This window comes from Oncorhynchus nerka, unplaced genomic scaffold (assembly GCF_034236695.1).
Source record: "Oncorhynchus nerka isolate Pitt River unplaced genomic scaffold, Oner_Uvic_2.0 unplaced_scaffold_865, whole genome shotgun sequence".
In the NCBI taxonomy this organism is placed as follows: domain Eukaryota; kingdom Metazoa; phylum Chordata; class Actinopteri; order Salmoniformes; family Salmonidae; genus Oncorhynchus; species Oncorhynchus nerka.
The window spans coordinates 215,653-226,064 of record NW_027040419.1 but is presented as its reverse complement, the minus strand read 5'-3'; the positions used below and the strand labels follow the sequence as shown (position 1 = coordinate 226,064).

General features: G+C 43.0%; 1 protein-coding gene and 1 long non-coding RNA gene across 2 annotated transcripts in view; both read left to right on the top strand.

Annotated features, from left to right (window-relative positions):
* Positions 1-960, top strand: part of LOC135570987 (scavenger receptor cysteine-rich type 1 protein M130-like) — a 70,886-nt gene extending 69,926 nt beyond the window's left edge. The window contains exon 17 of the mRNA XM_065016803.1: positions 659-960. The gene's annotated coding sequence lies outside the window, so the exon portion shown is untranslated. The remainder of the gene's footprint in view (positions 1-658) is intronic.
* Positions 961-971: 11 nt separating this feature from the next.
* On the top strand, positions 972-1,736 carry LOC135570986 (uncharacterized). The gene is made up of 2 exons (XR_010463618.1): positions 972-1,170; positions 1,290-1,736. It is a non-coding gene; the product is annotated as an uncharacterized LOC135570986 (long non-coding RNA).
* Positions 1,737-10,412: the final 8,676 nt, after the last annotated feature.

Here is a 10,412-nt window from a genome sequence, read left to right as displayed (position 1 = left end):
TCAATTTCAACTTGGCACATCTAGGAGCAACAACGGCTCAGCCTTGAAGTGGTAGACCACAAAAGCTCACTAAATGGACCACTGAGTGCTGAACCACGTAGGGCTTAAGAATAATCCTCTGTTGTAAAACTCACTGCTGAGTTCCACATACTTTTGTCCATGTATTATATCTCCTTCCTGGACTCACAGTGATCTGCTCAGGAAATATCATCATATTATAATTATATTCAACTGATTTCCTTCATTCATACAACATCCTCTGCACCTCTCATGATGACTGTTTAACTTGTCAGTCTGCTTTACAAAATAGATCACTCAGTCAAGTAGGAATCAAATACAACTTACATATCCCAGAATGCTTTTGTGTTTGAGTGTTATCTCAGTGAACGTCTCTACTCACTACCACTGTCACATGTCATGTTATTGTCACATCTAAATGAGGAAAGTAGTTGAGGAGCTACGTTTTCTTTTTCTCTCCTCTTGTTCCAGATGTCCTGCTTCAGCCTGATATCAACATATGTTGTCTCAGTGACTGTAGGCCCACTACTCATGTTGCCCTGTGACGGAGGGTGGCTGGCACTGTTACATGCAGATGTTATTGTCATATCTATAGGAAACTAGTTGAAGAGGTTTTTCTTGTTCTCTTTTATTGTTACAGATCTCCTGGTCCAGCCTGGTATCTTCCTGGCTGACTCAATGGGAGGGGTCTTCAGGGGCCACCAGGGGACCAAGATGATAAGGGGCTACAGCTTCCCCATTACCTGCTCCACTCAGCCACAGTACCCAGGAGGCTCCTTCCTCCTCACATTCACCGGCTCCAACAGAACCCAGACCCAGCCAGCTGTCAATCACTCTGCTGCCTTCCTCTTCCCTGCTGCAGATGACTCCCACCAAGGGAACTACAGCTGTGTTTATGAGAATTATGTTTTCTCTCATAACTTCTCCTCTGAGAGTGAGCTCCTCTCCTCACCATCACAGGTAACTGAACATGAACCAGACTTATAACTTTGTCATTGACAGATTTCCCACAGATCTATGTGATGATGATCAGTCCCCTCATCAAAGGTGTTTCTGTTTGCAGCCTCTCCTCTGCCAGCCTTCATCATCAGACACGTTGTAGTGCTGCTGATCCTACTGACAGCCATCACCACCTCCTACCTGTACTACAAGGTAAAGACATTTACTCAGACGTTACAAGTCATTTAAACTAGAGGGGGAAGGGGAGGGAGAGAGAGAGAATGGAGATACTAGAGAGTAAATGTCTGACTGTTGGTGCTGTGTCTCTCTAGCCCACCAGGAGGCAGAAGAGAGTGAACAGGGTGAGCAGCATGGATCTTTATGTCAATGCCATGGAGATGGTCTCTCTGAGCTCCAGAGCTGAAGCTGGACCGGGAGAGGAGAAAGCAGCCCAGGGGACGGAGTAGGAGTAGAATGAATCTGACCCTACATGCTGATCTTAGGTCAGTTTTGTGTTTTAAATCGATGGTCAGCTGTGTACTGATGTTTAAAATGTGGTGACAAACCTGAAGTGATTTTAATTTTAATAACAAGTTCAGAATTAGTTTATCTTTCTAGAACCATGGAAGAAATCTAAAAGGAGTTGTTGTTTACCTCTCATGATGTTATTGATTATAAATGTTATGATATTGATTATGATGTAGATTAGTGTTATGATGTTGCTCTCTAAACTGCCATGTAATCAACTGAATGCTTTTAATAAAATTACAGGCTGTCAATCTTGTGTGATTTAATTATTAGACAGACTGCAACATACAGTATGAATTAACTGAGATCAGTCTGTGTGATTCCCCTCTTGGACAGACTACAACATACAGTATGAATTAACTGAGATCAGTCTGTGTGATTCCCCTCTTGGACAGACTACAACATACCGTATGAATGAACTGAGATCAGTCTGTGTGATTCCCCTCTTGGACAGACTACAACTTACAGTATGAATTAACTGAGATCAGTCTGTGTGATTCCCCTCTTGGACAGACTACAACTTACAGTATGAATTAACTGAGATCAGTCTGTGTGATTCCCCTCTTGGACAGACTACAACATACAGTATGAATTAACTGAGATCAGTCTGTGTGATTCCCCTACATTTACATTACATTTAAGTCATTTAGCAGACGCTCTTATCCAGAGCGACTTACAAATTGGTGCGTTCACCTTAAGACATCCAGTGGAACAGCGACTTTACAATAGTGCATCTAAATCTTTTAAGGGAGAAGGATTACTTTATCCTATCCTAGGTATTCCTGAAAGAGGTGGGGTTTCAGGTGTCTCCGGAAGGTGGTGATTGACTCCGCTGTCCTGGCGTCGTGAGGGAGTTTGTTCCACCATTGGGGGGCCAGAGCAGCGAACAGTTTTGACTGGGCTGCGCGGGAACTGTACTTCCTCAGTGGTAGGGAGGCGAGCAGGCCAGAGGTGGATGAACGCATTGCCCTTGTTTGGGTGTAGGGCCTGATCAGAGCCTGGAGGTACTGAGGTGCCGTTCCCCTCACAGCTCCGTAGGCAAGCACCATGGTCTTGTAGCGGATGCGAGCTTCAACTGGAAGCCAGTGGAGAGAGCGGAGGAGCGGGGTGACGTGAGAGAACTTGGGAAGGTTGAACACCAGACGGGCAGCGGCGTTCTGGATGAGTTGTAGGGGTTTAATGGCATAGGCAGGGAGCCCAGCCAACAGCGAGTTGCAGTAATCCAGACGGGAGATGACAAGTGCCTGGATTAGGACCTGCGCTGCTTCCTGTGTGAGGCAGGGTCGTACTCTGCGGATGTTGTAGAGCATGAACCTACAAGAACGGGCCACCGCCTTGATGTTAGTTGAGAACGACAGGGTGTTGTCCAGGATCACGCCAAGGTTCTTAGCGCTCTGGGAGGAGGACACAATGGAGTTGTCAACCGTGATGGCGAGATCATGGAATGGGCAGTCCTTCCCCGGGAGGAAGAGCAGCTCCGTCTTGCCGAGGTTCAGCTTGAGGTGGTGATCCGTCATCCACACTGATATGTCTGCCAGACATGCAGAGATGCGATTCGCCACCTGGTCATCAGAAGGGGGAAAGGAGAAGATTAATTGTGTGTCGTCTGCATAGCAATGATAGGAGAGACCATGTGAGGTTATGACAGAGCCAAGTGACTTGGTGTATAGCGAGAATAGGAGAGGGCCTAGAACAGAGCCCTGGGGGACGCCCCTCTTAGACAGACTACAACATACAGTATGAATTAACTGAGATCAGTCTGTGTGATTCCCCTCTTGGACAGACTACAACATACAGTATGAATTAACTGAGATCAGTCTGTGTGATTCCCTCTTGGATTAACTGTCATGCTGAAATTCCCCTCTTGGATTAACTGTCATGCAAACCCTCATAGTGTGTGTGTGTGTGTGTGTGTGTGTGTGTGTGTGTGTGTGTGTGTGTGTGTGTGTGTGTGTGTGTGTGTGTGTGTGTGTGTGTGTGTGTGTGTGTGTGTGTGTGTGTGTTCAGAACTCTGGTGGCAGTACATGTGTAGTGTAGGATGTGTGTCTATGTACTCCAGTACATGTGTAGTGTAGGATATGTGTCCACTCCAGTACATGTGTAGTGTAGGATGTGTGTCCACTCCAGTACATGTGTAGTGTAGGATGTGTGTCCACTCCAGTACATGTGTAGTGTAGGATGTGTGTCTGTGTACTCCAGTACATGTGTAGTGTAGGATGTGTGTCCACTCCAGTACATGTGTAGTGTAGAATGTGTGTCTGTGTACTCCAGTACATGTGTAGTGTAGGATGTGTGTCTGTGTACTCCAGTACATGTGTAGTGTAGGATGTGTGTCCACTCCAGTACATGTGTAGTGTAGGATACGTGTCTGTGTCCTCCAGTACATGTGTAGTGTAGGATGTGTGTCTGTGTACTCCAGTACATGTGTAGTGTAGGATGTTTGTCTGTGTACTCCAGTACATGTGTAGTGTAGGATACGTGTCTGTGTACTCCAGTACATGTGTAGTGTAGGATGTGTGTCTGTGTACTCCAGTACATGTGTAGTGTAGGATGTGTGTCTGTGTACTCCAGTACATATGTAGTGTAGGATGTGTGTCCACTCCAGTACATGTGTAGTGTAGGATGTGTGTCTGTACTCCAGTACATGTGTAGTGTAGGATGTGTGTCTGTGTACTCCAGTACATGTGTAGTGTAGGATACGTGTATGTGTACTCCAGTACATGTGTAGTGTAGGATGTGTGTGTGTACTCCAGTACATGTGTAGTGTAGGATGTGTGTCCACACCAGTACATGTGTAGTGTAGGATGTGTGTCTGTGTACTCCAGTACATGTGTAGTGTAGGATGTGTGTCTGTGTACTCCAGTACATGTGTAGTGTAGGATGTGTTTCCACTCCAGTACATGTGTAGTGTAGGATGTGTGTCCACTCCAGTACATGTGTAGTGTAGGATGTGTGTCTGTGTACTCCAGTACATGTGTAGTGTAGGATGTGTGTCTGTGTACTCCAGTACATGTGTAGTGTAGGATGTGTGTCTACTCCAGTACATGTGTAGTGTAGGATGTGTGTCTGTGTACTCCAGTACATGTGTAGTGTAGGATGTGTGTCCACTCCAGTACATGTGTAGTGTAGGATGTGTGTCTGTGTACTCCAGTACATGTGTAGTGTAGGATGTGTGTCTGTGTACTCCTGTACATGTGTAGTGTAGGATGTGTGTCTGTGTACTCCAGTACATGTGTAGTGTAGGATGTGTTTCCACTCCAGTACATGTGTAGTGTAGGATGTGTGTCTGTGTACTCCAGTACATGAGTAGTGTAGGATGTGTGTCCACTCCAGTACATGTGTAGTGTAGGATGTGTGTCTGTGTACTCCAGTACATGTGTAGTGTAGGATGTGTGTGTCACTCCAGTACATGTGTAGTGTGGGATGTGTGTTCACTCCAGTACATGTGTAGTGTAGGATGTGTGTCCACTCCAGTACATGTGTAGTGTAGGATGTGTGTCCACTCCAGTACATGTGTAGTGTAGGATGTGTGTCCACTCCAGGACATGTGTAGTGTAGGATGTGTCTGTGTACTCCAGTACATGTGTAGTGTAGGATGTGTGTCCACTCCAGTACATGTGTAGGGTAGGATGTGTGTCCACTCCAGTACATGTGTAGTGTAGGATGTGTGTCCACTCCAGTACATGTGTAGTGTAGGATGTGTGTCCACTCCAGTACATGTGTAGTGTAGGATGTGTGTCCACTCCAGTACATGTGTAGTGTAGGATGTGTGTCACTCCAGTACATGTGTAGTGTAGGATGTGTGTCCACTCCAGTACATGTGTAGTGTAGGATGTGTGTCTGTGTACTCCAGTACATTTGTAGTGTAGGATGTGTGTCCACTCCAGTACATGTGTAGTGTAGGATGTGTCTGTGTACTCCAGTACATGTGTAGTGTAGGATGTGTGTCCACTCCAGTACATGTGTAGTGTAGGATGTGTGTCTGTGTACTCCAGTACATTTGTAGTGTAGGATGTGTGTCCACTCCAGTACATGTGTAGTGTAGGATGTGTGTCTGTGTATTCCAGTACATGTGTAGTGTAGGATGTGTGTCCACTCCAGGAGATGTGTAGTGTAGGATGTGTGTCCACTCCAGTACATGTGTAGTGTAGGATGTGTGTCCACTCCAGTACATGTGTAGGGTGTATGGATGTGTGTCCACTCCAGTACATGTGTAGTGTAGGATGATGCCTAAAGTGACTCTGTGCCTTCACTCCAGTACATGTGTAGAAGTTCTGTGGCCATGAAGTGTCCATTCCAGTACATGTGTAGTGTAGGATGTGTGTCCACCCAGTACATGTGTAGTGTAGGATGTGTGTCCACTCCAGTACATGTGTAGTGTAGTAGTTTGTTCAATGTCAGCTTGGTTGTCTATTGGTTATCTCTTGGTTGGTCAAACGTTAGTTGGCTGAATGTTGGGTCTAGTTGGTTGGTCATTGGCTTGATGGCTGAATATCAGGTTTGTTGAACATAGATCCTTGTTGATAGCCTGTTAGTTCTCATTAGGTTGTATTTTGGTTGGTTTTTGGTTTGTTAGACTGGTTCCTAGGAGGAGGAAGAGGAAGAGGAGGCTGAGCTGTGACAGTTTGACATCATTCTCCTGTTACCTGCTGAGAGAGAGAGACAGAGAGAGAGAGAGACAGAGAGACAGAGAGACAGAGACAGAGAGAGAGGCAGAGAGAGAGACAGAGAGAGAGAGACAGAGAGAGACAGAGAGAGAAAGAGCGACAAAGAGAGAAAGAGAGACAGAGAGAGACAGAGAGACAAAGAGAGAAAGAGAGAGACAGAGAGAGAGAGAGAGAGAGAGAAAGAGAGACAAAGAGAGAAAGAGAGACAGAGAGACAGAGACAGAGAGACAGAGACAGAGAGAGAGGCAGAGAGAGAGACAGAGAGAGACAGAGAGAGACAGAGAGAGAAAGAGCGACAAAGAGAGAAAGAGAGACAGAGAGAGACAGAGAGACAAAGAGAGAAAGAGAGAGACAGAGAGAGACAGAGAGAGAAAGAGAGACAAAGAGAGAAAGAGAGACAGAGAGAGACAGAGAGAGAAAGAGAGACAGAGAGAGACAGAGAGAGACAGGGAGAGAGAGAGACATAGAGAGAGACACAGACAGGGACAGATGTATGAGATATTTGCTAGGGAATACTGGCCAAAGTAGTGAACAATGTAGGGAATACTGGCCAAAGTAGTGTACAATGTAGGGAATACTGGCCAAAGTAGTGCACAATGTAGGGAATACTGGCCAAAGTAGTGAGCAATTTGGGACGCACTCCCAGCTAAAGTACATCACCCACCAAACATCTACAGGTATCAGTTAGTGTAGTCTCTCTCTCTCTCTCTCTCTCTCTCTCTCTCTCTCTCTCTCTCTCTCTCAAGACAACAGACATGGCATTGACTCAAATCAAATGAATTTTTAAAGCCCTTCTTACATCAGCTGATATCACTAAGTGCTGTACAGAAACCCAGCCTAACACCCCAAACAGCAAGCAATGCATGTGTAGAAGCACGGTGGCTAGGAAACACTCCCTAGAAAGGCCAGAAACCGAAGAAGAAACCTAGAGAGGAACCAGAATGAAAGGACCAGGGCTGAGCAGGGACTTCATTTGTACTTTGGTCCTTGGACCTTTAAAGTTAGAAAGTCCATCAAATTCACATACTGTAGTGAACACATTCATTTATTTATGATTTCATGACTGTTTGATAGTAGATCCCTGAATGGTAAAAAAAACTCTCCAAATTGAAGTATGTAGCTAAAGTATTTGACAAATATATCTTACAGATATTTTGACCATATCTGACAGTCTCCCAGAGGCAGGCCAATCAAAGCTCCAGCTCACAGCTCACTGAATGGAACCTCCCCTCTCCAACAGAAGATAACGGAATGTTGACATCCTGAATGGAACCTCCCCTCTCCAACGGAAGATAACGGAATGTTGACATCCTGAATGAAACATCCCCTCTCCAACAGAAGATAACGGAATGTTGACATCCTGAATGGAACCTCCCTCTCAGAAGATAACAACAGAAGATAACGGAATGTTGACATCCTGAATGGAACCTCCCCTCTCCAACAGAAGATAACGGAATGTTGACATCCTGAATGGAACCTCCCCTCTCCAACAGAAGATAACGGAATGTTGACATCCTGGGAAGATCACCGCCAAAGGTCATTCTCTCTTAGCCTCTCAACAATTTTCTGACAGGGAAAAATTCAAAACTACAGGGACAAACAATTGCTTCTGGCCTGTTAGGTTGTATTTGACTATACATTTACATTTACATTTAAGTCATTTAGCAGACGCTCTTATCCAGAGCGACTTACAAATTGGTGCTTTCACCTTATGACATCCAGTGGAACAGCCACTTTACAATAGTGCATCTAAGTCTTTTAAGGGGGGTGAGAAGGATTACTTTATCCTATCCTAGGTATTCCTTAAAGAGGTGGGGTTTCAGGTGTCTCCGGAAGGTGGTGATTGACTCCGCTGTCCTGGCGTCGTGAGGGAGTTTGTTCCACCATTGGGGGCAGAGCAGCGAACAGTTTTGACTGTTTGTACCAAAACTTCTCAGACTAGAAAATACAATTAGAAAGTACATTTATCAACTATGATTAGAAACTATGATTAGAAACTATGATTAGAAACTATGATTAGAAACTATGATTGGAAACTATGATTAGAAACTATGATTGGAAACTATGATTGGAAACTATGATTAGAAACTATGATTGGAAACTATGATTAGAAACTATGATTAGAAACTATGATTAGAAACTATGATTGGAAACTATGATTAGAAACTATGATTGGAAACTATGGCCAACTATGTTCAAACTATGATTATGCGATAATTAAAAATGGTGAGAAACTACGATAATAAACTGTGAACAACGATGAAGCCACGTTTGTGTGTGAGAGAGATGATCTATTATTTAATTGTGTAATATTGCACATTCTCTTTCAATATGTATAACATTTCACTCAAAACCAAAGTAACAAATATTTAACAATGTTTCAAAGTTTTGTATTGCAACAGTTATGTGAGACAATGACATCCAATTTTGAGGGAATTATTAATATAATGTGTTTTACATAGTGTGCATCTGTGATAACTTTATGTAATAGATCCCTCTCTCTCAAGCTATGTGACCTTTTTAACCCCTCAAAACAGCACCTGTGACCCAAATCCCTCTCAGCCATCACAGATGAACACAAGTTCATGTAATAGATCCTCTCTGTCTCTCTCGGCATGAAACATGAAAATAATATTAATTACATAGTTAATAACTACTTTAAAATCTATTAATTCTCATTAAAATATGTAAACAGTTAAATGAAAGTAAAATCTCTGTACATACCTCCTGTTTGAAATGGGGAATGTTGTTGTTGTCGCGGAGATATTTCCCAAATCCAGCCAGCAGATCACAATCCAGAGGGGCTTTTGGTATAAACCACTGCTTTGCATCCCCTTTCTCAGTGTGGTGTCCCATGACTGGTTCAATGGTCTGGAAAATATCTGGTATGCAGATTAGAATTAATAAAATACATCCATGTTTGTTTATATACTTATACGTACTACTTGTTAAAAACTTCTTACGGCTGCTGTCCCTGTACAGGGATCAACATCAGCGGAAATTTCAGAGTGACAACTAATAGTACTCGATACAACTCAAACTTTCATTAAAACACACATGCAGGGTACTCAATTAAAGCTACACTCGTTGTGAATCTAGCCAACATGTCAGATTTTAAAATGCTTTTCGGCGAAAGCATGAGAAGCTATTATCTGAAAGCATGCAACGCCCGAAATACCCAAAGGGGACGTAAACAGAATAATTAGCGTAGCCGGCGCTACACAAAACGCAGAAATAAAATATAAAACATTCATTACCTTTGACGAGCTTCTTTGTTGGCACTCCTATATGTCCCATGAACATCACAATTGGGTCTTTCTTTCGATTAAATCCGTCCATGTATACCCAAAATGTCCATTTATGAAGCCCGTCTGATCCATGAAAAAGCACCGTTCCAAAACGCGTCATTTTTTTAATTAAAAAGTTGCCTATAAACTTTGACAAAACAATTCAAACTACTTTTGTAATCCAACTTTAGGTATTAGTAAACGTTAATAATCGATCAAATTAATCACGGGGCGATCTGTATTCAATAGCAGCACGTTTTGAAATGGTCCATTTTCTCTCTCTCAAAACTTCCAGCTGTGTACTCGATAACAGGAAGTGCTTATTTCTCATCTGACCAAGGATTAACTTCAATCTAAATGCCAATACTGGCGACATCGTGTGGAAGCTGTAGGCATTGTAAACTGGTCGCTATCTATTTTCCATTGCCATAGACAATACAGAGACTGGCGGAGGGAATATATATATATATTTTTTTTTATGAACAGTTTTTCTTGGGATTATGCCTGCTAAACACGTTCTGTTAAAGTCACAGACATGATTTAAGCAGTTTTATAAACTTCAGAGTGTTTTCTATCCACACATACTAATTATATGCTTATACTATATTCCTGGCATGAGTAGCAGGACGTTGAAATTTTGAGCGATTTTTACCAAAAAGTTACGAAAATTCGCAGCCTCCTTAAAAGAGATGATTTCTATTTGCATTTACTTACGGTTGGTACAACGCCGACTGGTCATCGTCCATGTTGACGTCTGAGTCTTCATCTATATGTTCATCTGTAGTTGGTGCCAACAGTTGAGCCACTTCCACTTGGCTGAAATATCATACAGATTAACAGAAACATTTATATTATTTTACAATCAAACATAATTGGACAACAGTTCAAATGAGTTCCAATGTAACTTGCACATATATTATTTTATCAGTGTAAAATAGCAGCTTACCCAGTTATTTGATTGTCTTCTGGCTTG